Raw genomic sequence first — 24,143 nt, forward strand, 5'->3', positions numbered from 1 at the left:
CCTACTACGCAGCCAAGTCTCATTTGTGTACTCCGCCCCAAACCAAATGAGTCTGATGGGAACTGGCATTATTCCTGGTTCTCTGTCAATGCCAGGCACTAAGATTGTGGATAATTTTTCCCAGTTTTGTATATTTTTTTCACAATGTATGCCCTAATCAGTACTCAATTGATTTCTTGTGAGTTACCCTGTAAGAAATCTGTATTTCTCACTCTGAAGTTTTCTCCTCTTTCACACTTTATCCTGTGAATTCACACTCTTATTCCAATCTCCTCAACTCACAGAGTCTCCTGGGCTGTGCCTCAGTATCCTTTCACTACTCAGAAGCTTAACAATTATCTCAAGACTTTAAGCTGAGCTCATATCTTTTGTTTCCATTTCTCAGATATCACTATCCTTCTTTATTTTCAGAGTTCTGAAAATGTGCTGATTGTTCCGAGAAGAAAGATAAATCTAATTTTGTTACCCTATTTTAACTGGAAGGAGAAATCTCCCCAAATAGGTATTAATATAATGGCATTGACCACTGATGCCAAGAGCACGGGAGTCTGACTACTGCAACACAGAAAGGAAAAATGGCTCATGTCATATCCCCTCCAAATTATTGTCAAAATGCTATGTATAAAGAATATCTATGCCTTCCAACCCTGATGAGAAAGATTTGAAGGCAAAAGGAGAAGGGGAAAACAGAGGATGAGATGGTTAGATAACATCACTGACTCAATGGACATGAATTTGAGCAAATCCTGGGAAATAGTGGAGGACAGGGGAGCCTGGCATGCTACAGGCCATGGGGTCACAAAGAGTTGGACACAACTTAGAGACTGAACAACTACAAATTCTTTCTGATATTATTCTATCTTTTATTGGCTTTTTTTTTTTTTTTTTGGTGACAGGGTAAGTTACTGTCTTTTACTTAAAACTATTTGAAATACAGGAAATGGCATTGGGAGTGGTTTAGAGACTGACTTCTAGATTCAACGTTACTATTTTCTGAATGCATGAACTTGGATGTTATTTGTCATCTCTCTATAAGCCCCAGTGTTATCCCCTGCAAAATGTTGATAATACTACCTGCTTTGCTATAAGTGTAAACAATCTTTTTAAACTACAAAATATTATTATCAATATAGGAGTTATTAAAATTATGACAATGCTTTGGGGGAACTTAACATATCATAGAAAATTATGACTTCCATTGTCCTTAGGATAATCTCCTCAATATATTCACTCAGACCTGCAGGGAAACACTTATCTGCAAAATGCTACACTTTATTCTTTGAGATGCACAATGGAGTATTAGAAAGAATATTAAGTTCTAACATAAAGTAATCCTAAACTACAGTCAGAATTTGTTCGTGCACGTTCTTGAGAAAGTTATTACACCATTCACCCTTCTAATACCTGAAGTGAGAAGAGCAATATCAACTTTGTCAGGTTTTTATAAGGCTAAAATGTTATAATGTGTATGAAATGGTTCTTTGTAAGCATCCAATAAAAATTATTCTAGAATATTTTCTTTATTCCACTAAAGAGGCTACGTGGACCTAGTTTCATTAGAAAGGAAGATGTTCTTTTCCTAATCAAAGCTCAGTACTCAGATAACAAACCTTAATCACCTTTGCCTCCTTTTTATCCCTTGTGCTTCATTTCCAATCTGTTCACCAAGTTCCAGCCCCTCATGCAGACTTTCTACTCCCAACTACCCATTTTCATTTCAAATTCATGGATGACCGTTCTCTCTCCTGTATGTCATTAGAGCAGGAGCATAACCAACTTCTCTCCATGAGTTTTCTCTGCACCAATTTATGCATTATATTTGAGTCCACATTTTGATAGGAGTAGCCCTAATCATGACATATCACTTTTACAACCTTCTCAGTTGTTCAGTTTTACGTACAAAGTGTACATTCTCTGACTTGGCATACAGGTTCCTTCAAAAAAGTTCACCATTTTTCTTTCCACATGTCTCCTCCCACAGACCCCAATGCACTCTAAGCTCCATTCATTCTGGGCAATCCTTCTCAAACATGTGTGGTAGCCTTTACTTGAATCATGTTGTTCAAGCTATATAGTATTCTGGAATTTTCTGACTACCATCTATCAAAGTTATAATATTCCAGAATTTTACTACTATCAAATGTACCCCATCACTTGTTAGCTTTCTCAAACAAGTTACTATTTACATAATTCTCATAACAAATCAACCATTAGTCTCAAAATGTTGTTTTATTTGATATTGTTGGGCTACATCCCACAGGCCTGCAAGGCTTGTACACATTCAGCTTCAGGACCAAAGAGAGAGCCCAGAGTCAGCAACAGAGACATCAGTGGTTTAATGAAGGAGCTTACACCTGAAACAAGGTTCTGAAGTGACCACCCAACACATGTGGCAGATCAGGAGCAGGACAGGGAAGCAGCCTTCACCCCCAAGGGGATAAGGGAAGTTATCAGTCATATGGGGAACTAACATCAGGTTGGCTCACTGGTTACCAGGGAAACCAGCAGAGGGGTATGGCCCTCACCACCTCTTTGGTAAACTCTCATGGTGGAGACATTCTGATCCAAAGATTAGAGCAAACACTAGCTGGAGCCGGAGTCAAGTAGGTAAGGAGTTCAGTAAGGTGAGCATAGGTGAAGCAGGCACTGGTGGAGCAGGGGATGTGTAAGCAAAAGAACAGCCATCTTGGGTGGCCTGATGATACACCCCACCCCTATATAACCTGCGCAACCCTTTACAATCCTGGTCTCCATGATATCCCTGGGGTCAGGTATGCAGAAAGGCACTGCAATCAGATGTCACAAGTACAATACAGATAACCACAGCCAAAAAGCATGATAAATAAGATACCTAGCATGCTAACAACAGTCACATGCCAGGACATGGGCACATTCTGGAGCCAAGTGCTTACCTGTCAATGGAGAGGAGTCCATGGCAGCAGCAACCTGCACAGTTATAAGGAAAGTCTGGCCAACCCTGGTTTTCACAATTCAAGAGCTACCCCCATAAGGAAGTGAAGGTCCTGCTCTAAAAGAAACATTCTGATGGCCTAGCCAGGAGTCAGCAATCACAGCACAGGTCTACCACCTCATGTCGTACTGAGTGCCACTAGGGTGGACCCATTCTCTCTAAATGAAAACCAGTTAATCCCACTAGGTGGCCTTGTGTGTCCACAAGCCAGCTTATTCCATTCCACACAGCATAGCCCAGGGGCTTATGGGCAGTCAACCTGGCAAAGTGTATGATGTGTTGTATAGTAATGTTTATCTATGAGATCCTTCTGCTATATTGGCATTCTGGACAGAGAGAAGGTAAGGGTCTTCCCCTCTCCCCAGCCCCCACATTATCAATTGTCCCCATATGGTCACATTAGCCAGGTCTATTTTTCATTGAAGTCCAGAGGAAGACGACAATGGCATCTCACTGTAGACCCCAGCAATTAGACTTATTTCACTGTGAAGCCATTGTTTCTACCCAGTCCTCAAATGGATTTCCATCACTCAAGCTAGGGATAAAATGTAAGACATTTAACAGGCACAATACAGGGGAGATCATGACAAGCAAAATACAAGCAGTAATGCATTCAGGGATGATACCACACCTGCCTATGATTTTTGTCCTGGTTTGCAATACAGTTCAGAAAACTCACGTTTTCAATAATACAGGAATTTGTACAAAAATCACATCTATAATGACCACCTAGTTTTACCTTGGATGTCTGAACCACAGGTACAACATTTTGACTTTCAAATGTATTCCTTTCCACAATGGCCAAAGCAGATATACAATGTGTGTTCTATATGCCACAAAACAGGTCACTGTAAAGTTTAAGCGAAATAATTTATAGACCAGAATGACTTACTCAATACCTCCGCATATGAAAAATTTTTTCCATGATTTTCCCATTTTCATTACAAATCTTTCAGTAGACCAAGTGTACATACCTTGAAGCCAGAGTGAATGCTGCATACCCTGGATCCAGATCATGATCCTTGGTACTAGGCTTCCTTCATATTTTCCTAGTTATCCATCTTGGAGGAAAACTGATCAGAAATTGTGAATAAGTTCAGAGGTATGTTAAGGGGAAATATTTTATAGGCTTACACCAAATTGTTACAAACATTGTACATGTGCTTTTAGTGGCAGACTTGAAGCAAGTAGTGATACATCATAAGTAGTTATATTGTGACAACTCCAATAGATAACCTTTTTTTTCTGAATATCAGGGCAAAAGTGTGGCTAACACAATAGATTTCATACATATAGATTTCAGTAGACATGTGTAGAAGTCAATATCCACCAAAACATAATATTTTTCTCCCTAAAGTATCCTCATCACCACCCAAGATACCAAATCAAGGCTAATTTGTATGCAAAATAAGTCTGCTCAATTGACCACATAGGCTTCTCCAACCTAATTGTGGTGAAATTCAGCCTCAGACTGAATTCCCAAAAGGCTTCTCAAAAGCATGAAAGCCATTCCAGAGGCCTGCCATCAGACTCTACCTCAGTGGACCTCTTCTAGAGGTCCCTAAAATAAAGATTACCACACATGCCAAGAGACAGTCTTTCCCACTAGCCTAATAAAGCTGCTCAGAAGCCAAGAGCAATTCCTGGAGGGACCAGAGAGAAAGAAAAATGTTTTACTTCTAGTTGTAATTTACCAAACTGCTGAAGTCATAACTAAACTTAATGGGGGAAGAACACAGATCAAACCATTAATATTCCAGACAAAATACATACAAATGCTAACTGTATTCACCATTTCACTTGGTAACCAATTCTTTCTACTTCTTATTTTATGAAGCCATCAGGTTTTCTATTAGAATTCTTTAATTTCTTATCTAGTATGATCTGAAATTGATCAGAGACCTGTACTTTTCAGAAGGAACTTCCTAGGAATCTTCTTGAAGATGAAGCACTTTCACAAATGTATTAGGATACAATAACCACCTACATATATGACAAACAACTTTAAAAGGCATGGTTAAACACCTAATTACAATGTAACTATTTGTCATACCTTATTTTTTTATTGGAGAACTTATGCTTTAGTCTTCCTCTCTGAAGAAGGCAAACATAGGTAAATTCAGGCCTGCCCAGCAATTAATGTTCCAATGTTCCTTATTATTCATATTTAAAATGACTCAGTCAATGAATTCTCTTCATTTAACTTAGGTTAGTTTCAGGTTGCTAAAATCTCAAGAGACTTTTTTTTTTTTTTAAAAACTAATACAATATATTAAAGTTTAAAAATAAAATAAAATTTAAAAAAAAAAGAAATTTCTAAAACATTTATTCCTATAGAGTTTACCTAAAACTCTCAATTACATTTACTTAAAGTTTCATCAAGCTATTCTCCTTGATGACAAATTTTCAGCAGATATAATAAGATTGTATTTGACCTTCAGTAAACCTAGGTACAACAGAAGTGTTGTATTTAACACTGATGACTCTAAAATCATGTCTATATTAATCAAATCAACAAAGTTAAGATAGTTTCAACACCAGATTATTCAGTACTGAATATTTCCCGGATTATATAAACATGAAAATCATTTGAGCCAGTTTCTTTAATAAGAATCAGATAGCTTAATTTAAGTCAATTAAACATATCTCCTCCATGAACTAATCTTGGCAATGACATTTTGAAGAGACACTTCATATTTATAAAGTACACACAGACAACATATATCCTGTGTAGAACCAGAGATCTCACAGTTTTCCTGACAGAGATTTAAAAAGCCTCATTTTTTCCTGAGAGTGAACTCAGAAGAAATTAATTCCCTGAGAGCCCAAGTAGATTATTTACATCTTCAAGGCACAAGAAGAGAAGTACCACTTCCTTCTAGAAAGCTAACTTTTAATGGCAAATGCAAAAAACAATTTTAGAATGTCAAGGTTCTCATGTTGGCCATTTTCAGGGATTTTTTTTTTTTTTCAGTTTCTAAATAGTTAACTCACAGATGGAAAGATATACCAAAAAATAATTAAATACAAAGCCAATTCAGTTTGAGCAAATAACAAGGATAGTAATACATATGATTCACTCACATTCATGTGCCTCAATTTCATAGGAACATGAATCCGTTTTCAAATTAACTTTTGCCTTGCCTTTGAGCTCAGCCTCTGTGGCCTTTAGAACAAAACGCACTGGCTAGTCCACAGCTGTGGCTACTGCCTTATTGTCTAACTGCTTTCCCATTGTAATGTCAGCCAACACCTCCCCAGCAGCCTTAGGGGGTCTGTGAGTTCTCCATACTCACTCAACAACCGCCATTCATCAAGGAAAGCCACCACAAAGCCCCACATTCTAGTAGTTAGCGCCCCCTGGGATTTCCTCTGCAACTTTCAGGATCACCCCACAACTTTCTGGCCCCACATTACACAACAGCTACCCTGAGGTTACACCTGTAACTTGTAGCCCCACACGTCAGTGGACGACCCCGCAACTTCCCATCCCGACCTCGTTTCCCGACATCTTGCCCTCATGGGAGTTTCCTCCGTCTCCCAGCTCCTTGGCCGCTTGCCCGGCTGCACCCTGCAGGCCTGTAAACCCTGTGCAGGCCCAGCTCTAAGACCAAAGAAAGAGCCTGGAGTCAGCGACTGAGACGCCAATGATTAATGGATGAGGGAGCTTACCTGTCTGAAGTACGGTCCTGGAGCGACATCTCACCGAGTAGGACCCACAGCGGACAGGACATGGCGGCCACCTTAGCTCCTAGGGTCGAGGGGGGAGGTTACTAATTAGAGGCGGAATGGACATCAGGTTGGCTCGTTTGTTACCAGGGAAACCAGAAGAGGGGGCGCATCCCTCAGGCTTCTTTGATAAACCCTCCAGGTGAAAATGCTCTGACATAAATAGGTTAGAACAATCACTGACTGAAGCAGGGCCAAGTGTGTAGGAAGGTCAGTCATGTGAACAGGTGAAGCAGGCAGTAACATCAGGGAATGTCCAGAGAGCAAGAGAACAGCCATCTTGAGTGGCCTGATCATACAGACATACTCTAATCCTCATCACACAGTGTAGGAAATATGTCATCAATATACGTTTTTAGAAAAAGTAAGACATGGTTAAGTGCTAGTTTCAAGGCAGTTAGCAAGTACCGGCTAAATAAGGTTGTGACAAAGCATGTGCTAGAAAATTTACACTCAACTGCTTCTGCTCAAATTCTAGACTTTCCCAGATTTTCCCCATGTAATCAATTAATTCATTTATCCTGGTTTCAGCTGTTATTTTGAGAATAGTATATCAATGTTATAATCAGCCTTGCACTTTACCATGCATGTCTATCATCTCCTCTATTGAAACTCAACTTTTCAAAGGAGTATGTCATATTTGCAATTAATAACTCAGGTTCTGTCACAAAAATTGACAAATTCAAATCTGACCTAAATGCAAGTCCCAGCCTTTTCATTTACCAGTTGATCCATGCTGAACAATTTGTTTACTCTAAAATTCAATTTTCTCATATGTAAAATGGGATTAATAGTAATACCCACTTCACTGTATTGTAAAGATTAAAAGTGATCATGTGTGTAAAGCACTAATCATACTGTCAGGCGTATGATAGGAGTCAATGCCTTTACCAGTTATTGTTATTATTATTATTGATGGGCTTTCCAGGTGGTGCAGAGGTAAAGAATCCACCTGCTGACACAGGAGATGCAGGTTCGATCCCTGGATTGGGAAGATCTCCTGGAGTATGAAATGGCAACCCACGCCAGTGCTCTTGCCTGGAGAATTCTCCATGGATAGAGGAGCCTGGCGGGCTACAGTTGCAGAGTCGGACATGACTGAGCATGCACATTATCACTGACAGCATTTACGCCCGTTTAGTTTTCCAGTATTGAAATACTTTGCTCCCTTCTTCTAACCATATTCCTCTTCTAATAGTGCTGCAAGGGAACAGAGTAATGATCTAAATATAAGGGGGCTGAAATGAGCCCTGACATCTCTGACCTTACCAATGTTCCTCCAGATGTTATATTTCGTTCCCATAAGTGGTGATTTACAATAAATGACACATTTATGAATAGCCCTCAAGAAAGAAATTCCTTTTGATGGGAAGTAAATGATGCTCCTATTGAAATACAAAATGACTCTGCCAAGATTAATGTTCTTCCCAGAAATGCCAGGGTAATTAATAACAATTAGCAATTTAATATAAAATGATGCCAACAGCTTGAAAGCTGTGCATAGCTTTGTGGCTTGCTGTCCTTTAGAAAAGGTAATTTCATTAAGAGTCAAGTTTATTTATAAAAACATCTATATTATAAGGAAAATAAATATGATAACTGAAGGTCAAAGAATATAAGAGCATTAATAACAATGCTACGGGCGAGCCTGTTGTAGTTGAGAGGTTCACATAAGCAATTTAGAGTCCGGTGGTCCCTTTAAGCTGTGAGCTCTAACAAAGGTGCAAGGAAGCTGGACTCGGGGCCTAAGTTGAGGTCGAAGATTTGGGTACTGAGTTATCATGGCCTGGACTGGTCATAGGAGGAAAACCACTCCAAGAGGCATTTCCCTGTACAGAGTCTGTGAAAATAGAGTAAATATATGATCTACTTCAATATTCATAATTTTATATCAGTGATTTTCAAAGTGCAGCCCACTGAATGGCAGCAGCATAATCTAGCAGATTGTTATAAATGTGAAATTTTCTCTCCACCCTCAGACCTACTTAACTAGAAACTCTGGGAAATGGGTCAAGCAGTCTGCATTTTTACCAGTCCTCCTGATGATTCTGAGGCCCTAAAAGTGAAAAATCACAATCATTATTATCAGCTGAAGAAAATCAGTGTGCAGACAGACTTAGTCACTGCCTGATCACATACAACCAAGGATGAAAATGGATTCCAGCCTCATGTCTGCCTGATTCCATAACTCACAATTTTTCCTTTCTGACAAATTGCCTCCAGAGACAAAGCCCAAAAATAGGCCACTTGGTTCAGGCCCAGTTCAGGCCAGGAGTGGAGTACAAAACAGAATTTGAGGTCCTGTTTCCTGCAAGGCATTTCCCAGGTGCTGCAGTGGTAAAGAATCTGCCTGAAATGAAGTAAATGCAGGTTCAGTCTCTGGGTTGGGACGATCCCCTGGGGAAGGAAATGACAATTCACGCCAATATTCTTGCCTGGGAAATCCCGTAAACAGGGGAGCCTGATGGGCTACAGTCCATGGAGTCACAAAGAGCCGAACATAACTGAGCAAGCATGCAACAATTCTCTGCAATTGGTGGTCTTAACAGGAAGGTACTCTAGCCCTAGCCCTGCTAGGGTTCCCAGAGCTAATGCTGAGGCAGTAGGAAGACAACACATGTTGCTCAGAGCCAAGATGAGTGACTAAGACAAGATAACAATGTGCTGACAGTTAAGGCTTGTCATACAGGGCCTATGATGAATCTACGCCTTGATGAAAGGAGCAAAAATAGCCTTTCATTCTTAGATGCCTTTTTGAAGTATTGAAATGTCCCTATTCTTAGAAAGAAGACTATTCAAGTGTATCAGATGAAAAGACCTTCATTCTGGAACATTTACATAATGTACTTGTGACTGTTCTTTTACTTCCTCTGTCCTCTGTTTGAATGTGAAGTATAGTATGCCTTGCCTGATACACCTCATTATAACAAATCTAATAAAATGCAAATAAACCTTAATAAACAGCCCCCTCCACCTTTAAACCTGCTCACTTTCTTTCCTGCTTTATTTTTCTCCCAACATATATGCCCATTTAATATAGCCCATATTTGCTTATTTATTAATTTGCTAGTCTCCATCATATACTGCTCTTATAATGTTGTCTTCTCAGCCACTTATACACACAATGCTCTTGATTAGACCACCCCATAATTGACAACGTATTAGCCTTATCAATAAATATTAAGTCTTTGAGACTTTAAATTTCATTCAATAATATATGGTTAGGCACAGGGAACTCTGCTCAAAGTTATGTGGCAGCCTGGATGGAAGGGGAGTTTGAGGAAGAATGGATACATGTATAGGTATGGCTGAGTCCCTTTGCTATTCACCTGAAACCATCACATTGCTAATCAGCTATGCTTTTGAATCATGGTGTTGGAGAAGACTCTTGAGAGTCCCTTGGACAGCAAGGAGATCCAACCAGTCCATCCTAAAGGAGATCAGTCCTGGGTGTTCATTGGAAGGACTGATGTTGAAGCTGAAACTCCAATACTTTGGCCACCTGATGCGAAGAACTGACTCATTTGAGAAGACCCTGATGCTGGGAAAGATTGAGGGCAGGAGGAGAAGGGGACAACAGAGGATGAGATGGTTGGATGGCATCACTGACTCAATAGACATGGGTTTGGGTAGACTCCGGCAGTTGGTGATGGATAGAGAGGCCTGGCGTGCTGCGGTTCACGGGATTGCAAAGAGTTGGGCACGACTGAGTGATTGAACTGAACTGAACTGAGTACCCCAACACAAAATAAATTTTTTTTAAAAACGAATTTATGTTTAGAGAATTTCCTGGTAGTCTAGTGGCTAAGACTCCGAGCTCCCAATGTGGGGGATCCCTTGTCCGAGAACTAGATCCCAAATACTGCAACTAAAGATCCTGCATGCAGCAACGAAGATTAAATATGAGTGCTGTGACTGAGACCTTATGCAGCCAAGTTAATAAATATTAAAAAGAAAAATAATATATGTTTAAACAAGTTTTAAAAAAGTAGAGAGCACTTAGAAGAGAGTCTGGCTAAATATTTACCCAAATATATATTATGCCCTTTCAAGGAAGTTCTGGTTTCTAGACAGCATCTTTCTTTAATGATAAGACTGATTCTTGGGAGAACAAATAACAGTTCAACTACTACAGATCTAATACTCTTATATAAATTAAGTATATAAAGATAAATAAGACAATACATCATAACTTTATACTCAAAGTCATAATCATCTCATATGAAAAAAAAGTAAATGATGAATAAGACAATGCCATATGTTCTGGGGTAAAGGGAGACACAGTGTGGCCTGTGAGCCCAGGACATCACCTTAATTAACAAAGAGGTAGGTTAGCCAGAAGAGTTTAAAGAAAAGGTATGGCTTAAGCTAGTTCTGAACTCACATAGCCTATATTAATAGGTCTTATAGAATACTAACTGACCAGATGTGAGTTCCAGAGCTAAATTCAGCCAGATGGAAGTTTTTCAAAGTCATATTAAACTATTTCCTCTAAGGGTAGCTAGAGATAACCCTGAAGCCAGCTCCACCCTTTTATCATGTCCCATTGCTTGTTCTCTTCTATATAATGCTGTTGATAAAAGTCTGACGGTAGAACTTACCAGTATCTCATAAAATTGTCAGTTTGAGATGGATCTGAATCTTGGTGATCACTGAGATCATCATGAAAATATGCATTTGGCCTTTTAGTGGAAATACTCAGAGTGTTGTCTGTATGAAAATTTATAATAACATGTGTGTTCTTCTGGTTATTAAAATATTTGTCAGTTATTTTGAAAAACAAACATGTGAAAAATTAAAATCAATAATATCACTAACCTGAGATCACACTCTTATTATTTTCCAAATATAACAACAGAGTAGTTCTATTTTTGTTGTTTCATTTTTATGCTGCCTGTATTCCACTTATTTTCATGATAGATAAAAATAAAATGGTATTTATTTGGTACTAATGAAACCGAACTTTTTCATAACTTTTGATCGTTTCTGTTTCTTTTCTTCCTTTGTCCACTTTTTGTTGCTGCTTTTATTGGGGCATTTATTTTACCAGATATTGAATTTTGTTCTATATTTAGAATTGTGAGCATGTGTTTATATTGTTCTTTATCTTTAAATTTTATTTACAGTATATTTTTGGCTCAGAAACTTTATATTTTTTTCCAGTTTTTCTTCATGATTTACATTCTTTTGCTTTAAAGCTAGCAAATACTTCCCTCTACAGCATACCAGCACACATTTACTTTTATTGTCTTCTTTATTGTTTTATTAAATGATTTAATTCTTAAGTTCACTTGGAATTTATGGCTTTGTAGAATGAGGTAGGCCTCAAGTATTTTTGTTGAATAATGATTAACTGACTGTCATTGCATCATTTAGTAAATAAACCACATTTTTCAAGTGAATTCAGTTGTTTTTGGTACTTAGAATTCTTTGAATGTTTACATGGGAATCAGGGAGGAGGCAGGTCAGTTGGAAGAGAGGATCTACATGTTATCACACTCAAACAATCTGGATGAATTTTTAGGCAGATTCACATAAAACTGTGTTTTCACTAATTTCCCAAACATCTGCTGGCAAGGCTTGCTCATTAAACTGTTCAGCTGAGTGACTGCATTAAAAAAAAAAATCTGTTTCCAAAGCTTAATGAAATTGAATAAAAAGGTAATTTAAAAACTGATTTTTTTGAGCTTTTCTCTTTTCTTTAAGAATAAAAGGTAGTATCTGAAAGGTTAAATTACATCTTTGATGTCCCAGTTGAGCGGAAGCTTTGACTTAGAAATCAGGCAGGAAAGCAGAAACTATGTCACCTGTGTTTGCAGGTAATTATATCCATAAAAATTCAGCTGGAAGTGACCCTGATGTATTACCATATCAAAAGATTTGGAGAGAAGAAATTGCTTAGATATCTTAACTAGAAAACAAAGATGAGGCCTGCTAATTATTGGAAGTTCTGTATCCATGCTGAAGGCTGAGGGGCCTTTGTGTGATCTGTGAGCCCTCTGAGTGAATCGACAAGATGCTCTTTTCTAGACACTGATGTATAAATCAGTCTTAGGGACTCTGTGGGAGAAGGAGAGGGTGGGGAGATTTGGGAGAATGGCATTGAAACATGTAGAATATCATGTATGAAACGAGAAAAAAAAAAAAAAGATGCTCTTTTCTGAAAGGAGCACTAAGTTGCACTTTGAAGCCATGTCTGCATGAAATTCCTGAAAGTTTAGAAATGAGGAGAGATGAAATGACACTCCGCCAGTAGTCACAAGATCTGGTAGTTAAGAGTTGTCACCTTGTAGAAGTTGTTTAGTCTCTTTGTTGTGCCTCAGTTTCTACATATGAAAAATGAAATACTTTATAGGGCTGTTAGGATTAAATGAAGTCATACCTGTTAACCTTGCCATGAAAAGGACAGATCATTCTCCAAAGGCAAGACAAATTGCTTACCCTTAGTAAGAATTATCATTTATACCACATACATTACATGCTAGGCCCTGTGATAAGTAATTCACATAAATGGGTGCATTTGATATTAAAATATTTGTCAGGTAGGTAGAGTTATTGCCTACCTCTTACATATGGAGAAGAGAAAATGAGGCACAGAGAGTTTGAGGACCTTGACTAAGTTACCATAATCAGTGAATGGCCAAGCCTATGGCTCCAGACCTTGCACGCAACAGATAATCAATTATGCCCAAATTATAAGATGTGCAAATGGCATTCAAAAAAAAAAAAAGCCATATTTCCTTCAAAAGTATGAGAATATTTCTGTGATTAAATGCCAACAATATAGAGACTGTGCAACCTCCCGTCTGGACTGCTGCTCTTTCAGATTTGTGTCATTTATCAATCCTGCTTATAGAAAACCCTCAATTTACAAAGGTAGAGCTTTCTTTCCTTCCAGTGATAGCTCAATGATAGACACTGTATGAGAATGGAGAAAAGTCCAGTACTGACCAATATAGGCTTCCAGGTTAAATTAGACTTCAGGGACAATTCTGAATCCATTACTTACAGATGTAGGAAATGCTACATGTTATTAATCTTCTAGAAGTCTCATTTGTTCACATATAAAATGGAGCTGGTGATCACTATTCTATATAACTCTGGATGTGATATGTACAGTGCAAAGAAGTAGAGGGAAAAAATAGAATGGGAAAGACCAGAGACCTATTCAAGAAAATTGGAGATGTTAAGGGAAAATTTCATGCAAAGATGGACATAATAAAGGACAGAAACGGTAAGAACCTAAGAGAAGCAGAAGAGATTAAGGAGAGGTGACAAGACTACACAGAAGAACTATACAAAAAAGGTCTTAATGACTTGGATAACCATGATGGTATGGTCACTCATCTAGAGCCAAACATCCTGGAGTGTGAAGTCAAGAGGGTCTTAGGAAGCATTACTACAAACAAAGCTAGTGGAGGTGATAGAATTCCAACTGAGCTATCTAAAATTGCAAAAGATAATGCTGTTAAAATGCTGCACTCGATATGTCAGTAAATTTCAAAAACACAGCAGTGACCAAAGGACTAGAAAAGATCAGCTATCATTCCAACTGCAAAAAAGGGCAGTGCCAAAGAATGTTCAAAGTACCATACACTTGCACTCATGCTAGCAAGGTTGTGCTCAAAATCCTTCAAGCTAAGCTTCAGCAATATGTGAACTGAGAACTTCCAGATGTGTAAGCTGGCTTTTGAAAAGGCAGAGAAACCAGAGATCAAATTGGATCATAGAGAAAGAATGTCTACTTCTGCTTCATTGACCATGCTAAAGGCTTTGACTATGTGGATCACAACAAATTGTGGAAAATTCTTAAAGAGATAGGAATACCAGACCACCTTACTTGTCTCCTGAAAAACCTGTTTGTGGCTCAAGAAGCAACAGTTAGAACCTTACATGGAAAACTGACTGGTTCAAATTGGGAAAGGAGTACAATGAAGCTATATATTGTCACCCTGCTTATTTTTATATATATATATATATATATATATACAGAGTACATTATGCAAAATGCTGAGCTAGATGGATCACAAGCTGGAATTAAGATTGCTGGGAGAAATATTAACAACTTCACATATACAGAAGATACCACTCTAATGGCAGGAAGTGTAGAGGAAATAAAGAACCTCTGGATAAGGGTAAAAGAGGAGAGTGAAAAAGCTGGCTTAAAACTCAATGTTCACAAAATTAAGATCAAGGCATCTGATCCCATTGCTTCATGGCAAAAAGAAGGAGAAAAAGTGGAAGCAGTGACAGATTTTCTTTTCTTGGGCTCCAAAATCACTGCGGACAGTGATTGCAGCCATGAAATTAAGACGCTTCTTGGAAGGAAAGCTATGATAAATCTAGACAGTGCATTGAAAAGCAGAGACATCACTTTGCTGACAAGGGTCCATATGGTCAAACCTATGGTTTTTCCAGTAGTTATGTACAGATGTGAGAGTTGGACCATAAAGAAGGCTGAGTGCTGAAGAATGGATGGTTTTGGTTGTGGAGCTGGAGCAGATTCTTTAGTGTTCCCTGGACAGCAAGGAGATCAAATCAGTCAATTCTAAAGGAAATCAACCCTGAATATTTGTTGGAAGAACTGACACTGAAGCTGAAGTTCCAATACTTTGGCCACATGATGCATTGGAAAAGACCATGATTCTTTGAAAGACTGAAGGTAGAAGGTAAAGAGAGTGACAAAGAGGATGAGATATTTAGATAGTATCACTGACTCAAGAGACATGAATTTGTGCAAACCCTGGGAGATAGTGAAGGATGGAGAAGCCTGGTATGCTGCAGTCCATGGGGTTGCAAAAGTTGGACATGACTTAGTGACTAAACAAGAACAATTACATGTGACATGAGCAACACTACAGGAAAATTCCCTAGCATACATTATGATGACTCACTGAAATTATAATGGAGTAATCACAATCCATGCATACAAAATTGTAATTAGGCAGCCATTGAAGGTCTGGTGATGGACAGGGAATCCTGGTGTGCTGTAGCCCATGGGGTCACAAAGAGTTGGACAGGACTGAGTGACTGAACTGAACTGAAGGTCTGGTCCCAGACATGACTCTGTCCTACTGATAATTTGAACTTTCTTTTCTTTCCCAGACCCAAGGACACCATCAGCTGCTTTCAAAATAACACTTGCCAAATGCAATAATGGTCTCAACATTTCCCCATGTAACTATGCAACCATTTCAAATCCCAACAATTCCTCACTTAACAAACACCCTGAGTTTTTGCAATTTCCTATTATAATTCTTGACAGACAATCCATGTAACTACTGAAATCTTACATTATTTGCCTTTATAGGTCTCCTCCATTTTGCAGTCCGGTATAACACAATTCAAGTAGTCCTAAAATCAGTGTCTTCTGGGCTGTAGTCCAAATAAACTCCAAATAAACACCTTTTTATTTCAACTAGGTCTTCATTTCTGAAATTTTGGTTAACAATCATGTGCTTGAGAGTCCCTTGGACAACAAGGAGATCAAACCAGTCAATCCTAAAGGATATCAACCCTGAATATTCATTGGAAGGAATGAATATTGAATGCTGAAGCTGAAGCTTTACTTTGGCTACCTGATATGAAAAACCAGCTCATTGGAAAAGACCCTGATGCTGGAAAAGACTGAAGGCTAGAGAAAAGGGGGCAACAGAGGGTGAAATGGTTGGATGGCATCACTGACTGACTCAATGGACATGAGTTTAAGCAAATTCCAGTAGATAGTAAGGGCAGGGAAGCTTGGCATGCTGCAGTTCATGGGGTCACAAGAGTTGGACACAACTTAGGGACTGAACAACAATAAGGTATCTAGAAAAGATGATACTGGATCAGTCAAAAAAAGAGGAAGAAAGATCCAGGTGCATTGCTCACATGGTTAAGCATGGTTGAATAGTTTACTATTAGTAATAACATTTTGGATATCTTAATGAGCATGAAGACTGCTGAGTCATTAATTCTTTCCTACCTTATAGCCTACAAAAGGCAATTAATTTTAGCTCTAAAACATTTTGTGGTTGATTACTAGATTTCATTTTCTAAATTTAAATCATTAATTTAGTACTTTAGGCTGGTTAACCCAAGTGAAATATGATAAAAATAGTACTTATGCAAGGGTTTTTTTTGTTTTGTTTTTTTTGAAGATTCAGAGAATGAATGATTTGGCATGGTGCAGTGCACAAAATATATTCTCTATGAGTAGTCACTGATAGCAATATTATTTTTTATTGTTTTATCTCTCCTTACCTTCTTTGTTGAAAGAGCTGATAAGTTTAGATGCCTTTGATTAAAATGAATTAGCATTATAATCATATAATGAGAGAATCAGAGATTAGGGTTACAACAGTCTTCAAGATTATATAGTATTTGGGTTTGCAGATGGAAAACCTGAGGTTCAGAGATGCATTGCAACTTACCAATGGCACCCAAATAGGGGCAGCATTGGGATGTCACCCCAAACCACTGACACCGAGAGGCCTTTCAACAATGCATTTAACAGTATTTTCTACTTAAGGATGTTTTGCTTCCATTTCTTAAAATCTTGGACTTGGTGACTTTACAGGTCTTAGTGCCTAAGGGAGAATGAATCCTATTGTCCAAGGGAAAGTTGATTGTCCTTCAATGGAGAAATGAAGTTTTTACCTGGAATTCATAGGCTCATTGGTACACATCACTACTTCTTAACTAAAAATAATGGTACATCAATAACTGCAATCTAATAAAGAAAACATCACTGAGGACTTTGAGTTACAAGCAATGAAGGTTATCCCATCAGGTTAAAAAACCTCTATAGGCTATGATCTAGCAAAATATAAGAGGAACAGAGAAAAATAAGTTAGAGTAAGGTTCTATGATTATCAGTCTAACTCCTGTAGCCAGTTTAAAAAGCAGAGACCACACCTGGTTTATTGTCCCCAAGCCCGCCCCATTCCCATACAGTCTCTTCTGCTTCCCTACATGTAGAGCACAGACTATTTCTAGTTTTACAATGGACATTCCAGTAACAGTAGGACTAACTGACCACCCTACAATGATAGAGTAGCCGACACGACTCTGATTCCCTTGGTGGTAACACAGGGCTTTTTGCTTGTTTTTTTGTTTGTTTGTTTGTTTGTTTTGTTTTGTTTTAATCTAAAAGAATGACAAGAATGAATAATGAGTGGGAAAATGGATTTGTTGGTCCAGATGGCATTTTTCATGATTCATTTCCCCTCAGTTTTATTGAGAGGTAATTGATATATAACACTGTGTAAGTTTAAGGCGTACAATCTAATGATTTGATATTGATATGTGTGTACATTGCAAAATGATTACCAAAATAAGTTCGGTTAACGTCCATCGGCTCATATAGTTATAAACTATTTTTTTCCTGTGATGAGAAAGTTTAAGATGTACTCTCTTGCATGCATGTGTGCTAATAAGTCCCTTCAGTTGTGTCCAACTCTTTGCAAGTCTATAGACTGTAGCCCGCCAAGCTCCTCTGTCCATGGGATTCTCCAAGCAAGAATACTGGAGTGGGATTCCTGCCCTCCTCCAAGGGATCTTCCTGACCCAGGGATCGAAACTGCATCTCCTGCATTTGCAGCCAAGTTTTTTACCACTAGTACCACCTGGGAAGCCCATGCACTCTCTTACCAGCTTTCAAATACACATTACAGTCATTGTCAACTTTAGTTATCATGTTCATTACATCCCTAGAAGTTATTTACCTTTTAACTACAGGTTTGTGTTTTTTATGACTGCTGCTGCTGCTAAGTCGCTTCAGTCGTGTCCGACTCTGTGCGACCCCATAGACAGCAGCCCACCAGGCTCTGCTGTCCCTGGGATTCTCCAGGCAAGAACGCTGGAGTGGGTTTTACCCGATTATTCCACCTCCCTCCCCATCTCTGACAAAAACCGATCTCATCTCTCTTTCCATGAATGTTTTTTTTTAGATTCCACATGTAAGTGAGATCATGCAGTATGTATCTTTCTCTTTCTGAGTTATTTCACTTAGAAAAATGTCCTCGAAGTCCATGTACATTTTTATAAATGACACAATTTTATTTCTTAAGGCCTAATTATACATATGCTAGATATAAAACATTTCCTTTCATATTCTTTTATCTGTCATCTATCAATGACCATGTAAGTTTATTCCAAGTTTTGGCTATTGTATTAATAAACGAAGCTGCAATGAGCATAGGGGTGCAGCTACCTTGCTTAACCATGTGAGAGAAGTGACTTCACACAGACAGTGGTTGTGTTCCTTTCGGTGATCACAGTTCAGTTCAGTTGCTCAGTCGTGTCCGACTCTTTGCGACCCCATGAATCGCAGCACACCAGGCCTCCCTGTCCATCACCAACTCCCGGAGTTCACCCAGACTCACGTCCATCGAGTCAGTGATGCCATCCAGCCATCCCATCCTCTGTTGGCCCCTTCTCCTCCTGCCCCCAATCTCTCCCAGAATCAGAGTCTTTTCCAATGAGTCAACTGTTCACATGAGGTGGCCAAAGTACTGGAGTTTCAGCTTTAGCATAATTCCTTCCAAAGAAATCCCAGGGCTGATCTCCTTCAGAATGGACTGGTTGGATCTCCTTGCAGTCCAAGGGACTCTCAAGAGTCTTCTCCAACACCACAGTTCAAAAGCATCAATTCTTTGGCACTCAGCCTTCTTTACAGTCCAACTCTCACATCCATACGTGACCACAGGAAAAACCATGGCCTTGACTAGACGGACCTTTGTTGGCAAAGTAATGTCTCTGCTTTTGAATATGCTATCTAGGTTGGTCATAACTTTCCTTCCAAGGAGTAAGCAACTTTTAATTTCATGGCTGCAGTCACCATCTGCAGTGATTTTGGAGCCCCAAAAAATAAGGTCTGACACTGTTCCCACTGTTTCCCCAACTATTTCCCATGAAGTAATGGGACCGGATGCCATGATCTTCGTTTTCTGAATGTTGAGTTTTAAGCCAACTTTTTCACTCTCCACTTTCACTTTCATCAAGAGGCTTTTTAGTTCCTCTTCACTTTCTGCCATAAGGGTGGTGTCATCTGCATATCTGAGGTTATTAATATTTCTCCCGGCAATCTTGATTCCAGCTTGTGCTTCTTCCAGTCCAGCGTTTCTCATGATGTACTCTGCATAGAAGTTAAATAAGCAGGGTGACAATATACCACAGTTCCTAGCAAATGCTTACACTCCAGTGGCCACAGCTGCCATCATACTGGAGAAACTCTGTTCCCTTTTTCTGTCTTTTCGGTCATCCACTTGGGTGACTGTGCACCTTAACGTAGCTAGTTCTTGAATGCCTAACCAGCCCTTGTGGATCTTCTTATCTCTCTCTGTGTCTTTATAAACAATTCCATCTTTGTGTGTGTGTGTGTGTGTGTGTGTGCATGCTCAGTCATGTCTGACTCTTTGTGACCTCAGGGAATGTAGCCCACCAGGCTCCTCTGTCCATGGGACTCTCCAGGCAAGAATACTGGAGTGGGTTACCATATCCTTCTCTGGGGATCTTCCCCACTCAGGGATTGAACCCAGGTCTCTTGCATCTCCTGCACTGGCATGCAGATTCTTTACCACTGAGCCACCTGGGAAGCCTCCATCTTTAAACAATTGCAATTAATTTGTTGAGTGGGACATATTTTTTTTTTTCAGAATTCTGATTCAACAGGGATCAATTTTTAAAGAAGAACTGACAACAGATAATATAATCAGAACTGGCAGCAGAGAAGGCAAACATGATGTAGTGGGGGAAAGACCAATACTAAGATTGTAGTTCATGATACTTAGTCCTTCTTAACCATTTAGACTACATGTCAAGTGAATAGAGTTCTACACATGTACCTATCCTCTGGCAGGACTGACATAAAGTATCCACTTCCCTTTCCTTGCTGAAATCCAGTATTTGCCCACATTCAGTTCCTTCTAGCCTATTTTTTTTTTTTAATCTTTTGGCTGTGCCACATGTGAAATCTTAGTTCCCCAACCAGGGATAGAACTGCATCCCCTGCATTGGAAGTGCAGAGTCATAACCACTGAACCACCAGGGAAGTCCCTCTTCTAGCCTCTTGACGGGGCTTATGTCTGAGAGTCTCCAATGATGCAATGAGCATCCTGAACATAGTTTGATGACCACAAGGAAAACTATTGTCAATTCTTAACAAGGGGAAAATACAAGAGGAGTGATGTTTTAGGAAGATTCAGAGCTCTCCCATCTAACATAATTTTCCCCAGAGTCAGCAACAAAACTATTCATGATAAAAATTACTAAATAATTTTTGGATGTTTAAAGGTGATATTTAGAAGTTTGTAACTTATCAACTAAGAGTATCTACAATTCACTGCTCATAAAAATGGCACAGATCACATGAGAAATACAGAACCTTTAAAATGAATCCTCTTTACTGGTCAGGTTTCTCTCAATTTCTCTTAAAAATATGCTTTCAGGAAACTTTAATGAGCACCAATAAGCAAGATGAAATTAATACTTCATGATTCTGCCTTCTTTTAATACAAAAGTACATCTTTATCATTTTTATGCCAAAAGCAACTAATTAAAATCTGTATCTGTTTCTCCATAATAAAATATGATGATATTAGGGGCAAATATTTCACCAATAAATTAACCTGCTATAGTATATTGTAAAATGTTTTTAAAAGTTTATGTGGATATGCTTTTATATTGTCCTTTTTAGCCTGAAACACATTTTAAGTGTCTCATCCATTCCCCTCTTACACCCTCCAGAAAAGGTAAAATGAGGGTAGAAACACATGCAATACAAAAGATTATGTTTTAAATCTGACCACTGCAGGATCGTCATATTTATTTAACAAATTTATTTAACTTAACATTTATTACATAATAAAGAGTAACCTGGATCTGAGATCCAGTCCTTCATTTACACCGTGGCCATCATTAGTGCATTTTAACTTACATGTGTTCATGATAGTCAGTCCTTTTCTTCCTCCTTCAAAACGCTGAGGTTTTAAATTACTGCTCAAGAGCTGGGAAGCAAGATGGGGCTATTAGATTTAGCATCATATATTTTCCCAAGCGGTATACACAGCACTTTTTAAATATGTATGCAGCCCGTTTTAGACTGTAATCTCTTTTCAGTTATTTATACCACCGACGGGCTTTAGATTCTTATTTCTGACACTATAATTTAATGCCACGACACAAGCCCTAGATTTACAGCTTCCAGTGTTGGCCAGAGAATTCCGCTCCACTTCTCTGATATGGTGAATTCAGGGGAGTTGCAGAAGGGAATTTCATCAGCCTTTTTGTCTTTCTTAACAGTAATTTTTGTTGACTCAGTGTTGATTCCTTTGCCTTTAGAAAAGTGCTCTAACCCTGGATTTTGAAGGCCATTTTGTAATCCCTGATTATCCAAAACTGACAATCCACTGTATTTATCTATACAAGTTCACTTGTCATTCACCGAAGGTTTATAAGACCATGGATACATCACTGCACCTCTGTAAGCCTCCATTTTCTCATATGTAAAATACTTACTACATGGGGCTGTTGTTAGAAATAAATGAGTTTTTACATGTGAAGTACTTAGAACATCTGGTGCATAGCAAAGGGCATTGTAAAAATAGCATTCAACGTGTGGATTGGGAAGTTGGAAACTATGCTCTACCTAATTTCAGGGTCATCCTTCCCACAAATCATGAGAATGTTTCTTCTGAAATCATTCAATGTGCTAGCCCTGACTTTGCCCTGAATTTCCAGACCTTATCCCAGAGGAGAAAAGTGCAAACAGACCAGATATGTAAAGGAAGTTGTATGTGTAAATAAAATTTGAATACATTAATAGAAATAATTTAAATATTTACTAAAAGAGACACGGTTAAATAAAGTATGTAGCATACAAAAAATAAAATATATACTCTGTAGCTATTACAAAAGAAGGCAGGAAGTATTCTCAATATTGTATTGTACTGTACTGACATTCTTAATACTCTATAATATGTTAAATGACAGAAGGAAATTGCAGAAATGTATGTGCATCAAGATTTAATATGTTTATTATATATTAAGTATATAGGGAAATGTTGAATACTGATATTAAACTATTAACCAGTAATTATTTTTTTAAATTTTATTTTATTTTTAAACTTTACATAATTGTATTAGTTTTGCCAAATATCAAAATGAATCTGCCACAGGTATACATGTGTTCCCCATCCTGAACCCTCCTCCCTCCTCCCTCCCCATACCATCCCTCTGGGTCGTCCCAGTGCACTAGCCCCAAGCATCCAGTATCGTGCATTGAACCTGGACTGGCATCTCGTTTCATACATGATATTTTACATGTTTCAATGCCATTCTCCCAAATCTTCCCCCCCCTCCCTCTCCCATAGAGTCCATAAGACTGTTTTATAATAAAGAGTGGGATTGCAGAACATTTGTCTTTATAAGTATCAGATTACTGCAATTTTTTTCACAAAAATAAGCAAAAATGTCAATAAATACATATCTGATAATATATATTATTTCTGTTTGTCTTAGTCTATACAAGCTCCTAAAAAATTACATAGGTTGGTGGTTTATAAACAACATAAATTTATTTTTCATAGTCTAGAGGCTGGGAAGTCTAAGATCAAGGCCTGCTGGATTCAGTGTCCTTCCTGGTTCACAGATGAATGTCTTTGTGTTATGTTCTCACGTGGTGGAAGAGAAGAGGAATCTCTCTGGGGTCTCTTTTATAAGGGCACTAATCCTTTTCATGAGATCTCCACCTTTGTGAATTAATCACCTCCAAAAGACTATCCACCCAAATAACCACATGTTGAATGTTAGGATTAAACATAGGAATTTTGGCAGGGGTGAAGGGGGACGAAACATGTAGCTAATAGTACTGCTGCTGCTATGTCGCTTCAGTGGTACTAGTGACAACCTTTAAAGGAACACCCAGTACTTACAGGGTAAAGACCAAGGCCTTCATAAACTGTACACTCGCCTACCTATCCAGTGTCTTCTACCCTTATCCATATTGCCACAAGTGCACAAGTTACAGAAAATAATTGTAGTTTCCATTACTCATTTCACCAGATTGATGTTTCTGTTCATGCTGATTGATCTGCCTATAATGCACACCTCAGTAGTAGACTTTACTACGATTGCCTACTTTTATATACAGCTCTCTTTCTAAGTTTTGACCAGTTGAAAAAAGACAACTAATATAAGGACTGATAAATAATAATCCCTCAATAAATGCCCATTAAATCAAGTGAACTATACTGATATTTTAGGAGAGCTGACAGGCCAAGATGAGCTCGCACACAGGCAGAGAAAATACAGAAATATATGTTAAAAAGTAAATAGTAACCAATATATTAGTAGGGTTGAAAGAAACTATTTGAAAACCATGTTCAATCAGACAATATATGATTTCTGCTAAATACTTGTAACTATAATAATTCAGCACTTTTGGGTGATTAGTAGTTTG

The sequence above is a fragment of the Bos mutus genome, chromosome 29 (genome assembly GCF_027580195.1).
Source record: "Bos mutus isolate GX-2022 chromosome 29, NWIPB_WYAK_1.1, whole genome shotgun sequence".
NCBI lineage: Eukaryota > Metazoa > Chordata > Mammalia > Artiodactyla > Bovidae > Bos > Bos mutus.